The sequence below is a fragment of the Tursiops truncatus genome, chromosome 1 (genome assembly GCF_011762595.2).
Source record: "Tursiops truncatus isolate mTurTru1 chromosome 1, mTurTru1.mat.Y, whole genome shotgun sequence".
Taxonomy (NCBI): Eukaryota; Metazoa; Chordata; class Mammalia; order Artiodactyla; family Delphinidae; genus Tursiops; species Tursiops truncatus.
Genome location: NC_047034.1, coordinates 182573511 through 182579639, shown reverse-complemented (window position 1 = coordinate 182579639; position 6129 = coordinate 182573511).

The following is a 6129-nucleotide window of genomic DNA, read 5'->3' as shown; positions in this document are numbered from 1 at the left end:
GCGCTGGCACCTCGTGTGTTCTCATCCCCGCGACCCCCACTGCGGGCCCAGGAAAGGTGCTCTGCGGCCTGGGGCGGAGCAGGGAGCTCTGATTCTTGAACCGCGGTGTTTCTACTGGCGGCTGCCCAGGCCCCACAAGTGCAGACCCCTGACCCCTCCCAGCTGCTCTCAGAGAGGGGACCGAAGAGGGCCTGGGGAACTTGGAAGGCCATGCACCTGAGGGGACGGAGCTAGGAGAGCCCGGCGCCCCGACACAGGCCACGGCTGGACTTGAGCTGCAGCCCAGGGCCGGGGGAGGGGCCTGGGGGGAGAGCAGTGGGAGGAGGCAGTGGGGGTGCCCTGAGGGCTCTGGGTCTGGAGCAGGTCATGGCATCTGTATGTGTGCCCCAGTGGAGGGGGTGCAGGGATACCCCAGACAGACCAGAGGGCCCTGTCCTGTGGGCACTAAGGGGAGCTGTGGGCCCAGCAGGAGAGAAAGAAGGCAAGTGGGCTGAGGGGGCGGGGGAGCCACGGGGCCCCCCTGACTTCGGCCCGGAGGGCGTGTGTTGAGACAGGCTGTAGCTCTTGGCCTCACTTCTCCCATACCTGGGCGTCAGCTGTGGGTACGTGCACAGGCTGGCACAGCTCAGCGACACAGAACCAGGCCTTGGGGACAGGCTCAGAGCTCGTTGGGCCTCCACCAGGGGCAGGCAGGCAGGCACCTTTTAGAGGGAAGGGGCAGGACCTGCGTGGTCCCGCAGTGCCTCCTGCTACCGAAGCCCCCGTGTCGCTTTGGAGCGGTGCCCCTGTCTGTGTACCCAGTTTCCTAGTCGCAGAGGCCACCTGTTGCTTTGGTTTGCAGCCAGGGGTGCGCCCTCGGGCGGGGGCCAGGTGGAGACCCTGAGGCCTCACAGTTTCTGCCTAACTAACAGACTGGCCCCTGAGACCCCCTGGCCTATGGGCTTGCACAGATGGACGCAGTGTCCACCGGCACCGAGTCAGATCTGGAAGAGGTCTTGTCCCCTTCCTCAGGGTCACCGGCTGGCTCCTTAGGGAAGCCTGAGGGGTGGGGCCTGCCCAGGGCACCTCCCCCACTGGCTGGTCCCGGCTCCCTGCCCAGAACTGCACCTTCCCAGTCTTCTAACCAGCACAGCCGTACTGGGCAGGGCAAGGCCAGAAACAGTGTTACCGAGCGTCTGTTTTTGGGGATGTGCGGCCTGGGGTCCAGCTGGGTTCAGATCTCCCCGGCGTCCTCACTTGCCTCGGGGCTGGTTGTTTGGGGTTGCCGCTGGTGCCCCAGGGCCCCTACTGTGACTTGAGTTTGGGGGTCAGAGCCCAGAATGGCCAGCAGATGGTGCCGTGGGCCCATCTGCTCCACCACGTTAGCGGGTAGAATTATGGATTGGGGAGTGAATTTCACCCCAAAGAGTGAATCTGGATCAGAACCAAAGGAGAACAGAGTGATGACTCGCCGGGTGCAGAGATGGCCACACGGCCAGGGAGGGAGACGAGGTGGTTTCAGAGGGAAGGCGGGTGGGAGGGACAGACAGGAGTCTCTGCCTCATCAGAAGTCAGCTCTCCGGGTCCCCTGGCAGCCAGGCAAGCCCGAGCCCTGTGCGCTGCCCGCTGTGTTCTCGGGCTCTGGGATTCCGGATGGGCTGGAGAGACGAGGGCTCTTACTGGAGGCCTCACCGTGTGACTTCTGTCCTGGCTTCTGGGACAGGAAGGGGAAGAGCCGTGTGGACTTCGGGGAAGCGGCCACCCGCACCGGGCAGAGGTATCTGACCGGGGTCCAGCCCCAGCGTGGGGCCCTGATGTCCACTGCTGTGTACAAACCGAGCGTGCTGAGCCAGGAACCTGCTGTGACCTCGGCTGTGTGACCTCATCCACTGGGACCTCTCACACGCACTGCCGGACCTCCGGGCCTCAGTTTTCTGGTCTCCGGAATGGAGATGCCGATATTAAGCGTATACTCCGCGCGCATCAGCAGACGCAGGCCGAGTCTAAGCTCGTACCGCTCGCCGCACAACAGGCCAATGATAGAGAGGCGAGTTGTTGGGACAAGGCGTGATGACTTTATCTGGAAAGCCAGCAGACGGAGAAGATGGTGGGCCCGTGCTCCAAAGAACCACTGTGCCTGAGTTAGAATCCAGGTTCCTTTTGTACTAAGAGGGGAGGGAGTAAAGTCAAACATTTCCTGGTTCCCGTCAGCCCGGAGGCGGTGTGTGAATTTCTTCCTCCCTGCAGTCATTCACACGTGGGCCTGGTCAGGATGTTTCCTGTGAGCTAAACGAAGGTATTTTAGCTTAATGCTCACTACCTGGGAAGCAGGGTTCACAGAGATGGGCCATTATGCAGAATTTACACTTACAGGCAACATCCCTGTAGTGATTAACTTATAGTAGAATACAAATGTTCTTCCCGATTACATCACCACCAAATTCATTCACTTCCTCCCATTGTCAGATTGGTCCCTCCTCCGGGACGTTCACTGAGCCTGGCCTGGAGGGTGGGCATGGCCCTGCTGCTCCCCTCACTCTCCCAGCTCCCCCACTCATCTCCCACCCTCCCACAGCCCCACCCAGCTGACTGGTGGGCAAGCCAGTGGCCAGCTGGTCTGTGTCCCTTTCCTGGGAGGCCGGCTTCACCCAACACGGGCTTCTTGCTTGGGTGGCTGCTGTGCCGTCGAGCCTGGCTCAGGAGCACCTGTTGGAAGAAGGAAGGAGGGGCAAGGGGGGCCAGCTCGAGGCCCCTGATTCTAGCCAAGGCAGTCTCACTGTGTGACCCCTCCCGCCCAATCCCAGGGCTCAGGGTCATCCGAGGCCGGCCGGACACCGGGCTGGGTGCACCCCTGCCCTGGGACTGTGGGGTGGGGTACTCCCAGGCAGAGCCTTCGCTGGACCCCCGTGTATCCCCGTCCTATAAGGAGGAGCGGGTGTTTCTCGCTGTTGGAGAATGGCAGAGGGGTCGCCGAGGCTGAGATGCCCACCCAGTGGTGGGGGTGGAGAGACACGGGTTGCTGGGCACCAGCCTTGCTGTGGGCCTGCGTCCATGACTGGGCAGGCGCCTTCGGGGTGTGGAGCAGAGGTGGGTGCTGCTGCCCTCTGTGGGGCATAGGGGGTGGGCAGCTGCAGTTCCAGCCCCAGGCCTGGGGCCGGACTAGCCTGTTTCTCCCCTTCCCTGCAGCCAGCGCCTGGGGGGTGGAGGGACTGGGGAAGAGCCCGTGCTCCCCACTGACCTTTAGGGCGCAGCACTCCTTCGGGACAAACCTGGAGAACAGGCTCCTCCAGCTGGCAGTGGTGGCTGGCTGGGAGGTCTGGGAACACACCTCACCCCAGCAGGCAGCCGTGGAGCTGGCCCTGAGGTGCGTGGGGCGGGGGTGCAGTGGGCACAGGGTGGGCTCGGGCTGCCTGGGGTGGGAGGGGTCGTGGGCATAGGTGGGCGGCCCCCCAGAACTGAGCTGGGACTCCCAACAGCCCTTGGGCAGAGGCCTCCCCCAGTGCAGGTGTGGGAAGGCCCTGCTGCGGGACCCAGAGCAGTGCCCTGCCAGGGGCTTGTTAGGTGGGGCAGGACAGGGGCTGCCTGGGGCTTGGGCTGGTCTTGGAAGTAATGTCAAGGACACAGGGGCTGGCCAGGGACTCTGCCGGTGGCCAGGGCCTGTTGTCCCTGTGCTGGCCTGGGACAGGCAGGCACGATTCCTGGCCCAGCAGTGTGCTGGGACTCCGGGGCGGTGGGCCACTGTCGGCGCTTCAAGGGGGCGGGACAGGAATCTGGAGCCTGAGGGGCCAAGGAGGGAAGGGCCACCATCCGTGTGGCAGAGCTAAGAGTCAGAGCTCGGTGAGGCCCTGCCTGGTCCACAGCAGGTGCAGGGTGAATCCTAGGTCTGTCTGGTCCCACGTCTGGATCCCAGCGTCTTTGCCTGATGCCAGGGTGGGTGGGGGTGGCGTGAGTGCAATCATCATCTGGGGCTGAGCTGGTTGGTAACTAAGGCCTGGACACTAAGGGCCCAAGGAAGAGGTGATCTGGGAGGACTTCCTGGAGGAGGAGGCTTTGCACTGACAGGAGAGGGAGGGCTCCGTCCAGACCAGAGGCCATCCTCCCCGCCTCCCCTGGGGCTGGAGGGAGGGGGGCGAAGCCAGGACCCTGTGGGGTGGGGCACCCAGAAGAGTGAGGATTTGTGGGCACCAGGCAAAGCCAGGGCGGCCTGAGAGAGGCCGCTGGCTGGGCAGGGGTGTTGAGAGTGGCTGGCGCAGGTCACCCACACGCTCGCCTCACTCCAGCCCAAGGAAGGGCATCCATTCGGGGCTCCGCATGTGGACGAGCACATGGAGGTCAGGCCTGCTTGGGGGCTCTTCGTGGAGGGGGCTGTGCTGGACGCTCCCTGGAGACGCCCTCCCCCCATGTCACTGTCCCCATGCCGGCATCCTCCTAATGGGGGTGGCCACGGGGGCTGCCACCTCTGTGCTGGTCCTCACCTGCCAAATGGAGGATAGAGAGTCTTACATCCTGGGCCGGGGAGCCCCCGGGACCCACGCGTGTGTGGCGTGGACGGCGTGGGCCAGCCCGAGGCTCGCTGTGGCTCCTCTCACGGGTGGGCTCCGGGGGCTGAGCTGCTCGGGGTTTGCTGGGAGGTGGCGTGGGGGCCATGGGTGGTAGGACCTCAGAGGTTTGCAAGCATCTCAGCAGCAGCAGTGCTTGGTCTGTGGACTTGGGTGACGGTGACGAGAGTCCCCGAGGGCGTCTCCTGTCTGGCTCCCTTGTCTGTTCCCAGCGGGCGCCTGGCGTGCGGCAGCGCTCAGGGTGTCTGTGTGGACCGAGCTCCGAGGCCAGAGCGAGTGGACAGGCCCCAGTGCTCGCCGGGAACCCGAGGCCACGGCCTGCCTTGCCAGCGCCCCGCTGGCCAGGGCTGGAAGGAACCACCGTGCGCTGGCTTCCACCTCTGCGTCCACGTGGTTCTGACTTTGGTTTTGGGGGGTTTGTCCTGATGTACAGCGACCGGTAGCTGCCAACGGCCAGTGGCTCTCACAGCCCCTCTGCCACCTCGGGGTGTTTACTTTCAAAGTAGAAGAGCCGATGCTATTGAAGGCCCACAGCCTCCTCACTTCAGACGTGAGAGTCGGGAAGCAACCAGGGCCTGGGGACTGCAAGCATGCGGCACGGGGGCTCCCCGAGGCAGAAGCGCAGGACCCTGGCTTGGTGTGGCCCAGCGTGGCTTGGCGTGGCCCAGCGTGTGGCGCGGCGTGGCCTGGCGTGGCCTGGGGCTTCTCCCGCGAGGCGCTGTGTGCAGACAGTCGCTCCCGGTCTGTTGGAGGCCAGGGGTCGGGGTCCCCAGCAGGAGGCTCCGGATCCCCCGCCCGCCCCCTGCCCCGTCCCCAGAGGCCAGAGCTGAGTGGGGGCCCCAGGGCGCATCTTTAGTTTTCTCCCCCTGCGTGTGGCAGCTCTGGCCGGTACCCTCACCGGGTGCCAAGTATGACCTCAGCATCCCCTGTGCTCCTCCTTCATCCAAACGCCAGTCCCCCTCCCCGCCCCCCGCCACCGCTGCCCGTCCAGACACAAAACTTCTCAGAGGGGATGCTCCCTCCGGGTCCCCCTCCACTCTCCCCACCATGGGATCCGCTCCCGTTGGGGGTCCCAGCAGCCCCCGCGCCAGGCCCCCCAGGGTGGTCCTCGCCTTCCTCCGAGAAGGCAACTGCAGCGGCCACCCCAGCTCGGGGCTGTTCTGGGGGTCTGTCCTCTCTGCCCGGCCTTGAGTTTCCCGCTGAATTTCAAGAGACAACAGACATCCAGGGGAAAACGGAGGGGCGAGCAGGTACCGGCCTCTGGATGAGAGCGGTGGACACGGCTGGAGGCCGGCAGAGGGAGGGGCTGATGCCCACCCGGCAGTGGGGCATGGGGTCACAGCCGGCCTCCCCTGGGGGCGTGAGGACGGTGGGGGAGGAACGGGGTCGGGGGCCTGGCCGTGGAGATGGCAGAGCCGGGAGGAGCCCAGAAATGCTTCCCTCAGCTCCCTTGGGGGAGGGAGGGGGCTTCTGTCTGAGGAAGCTGGACTGGGACTGGGGACTCCAAGCCAGCCCTGGGCCCCAGGGGCCAGACGGGCCCTTCCAGCTGCAGGGCCTTTGCACTTGCTGCCCCTTCTGCCTGAGGCGCCCC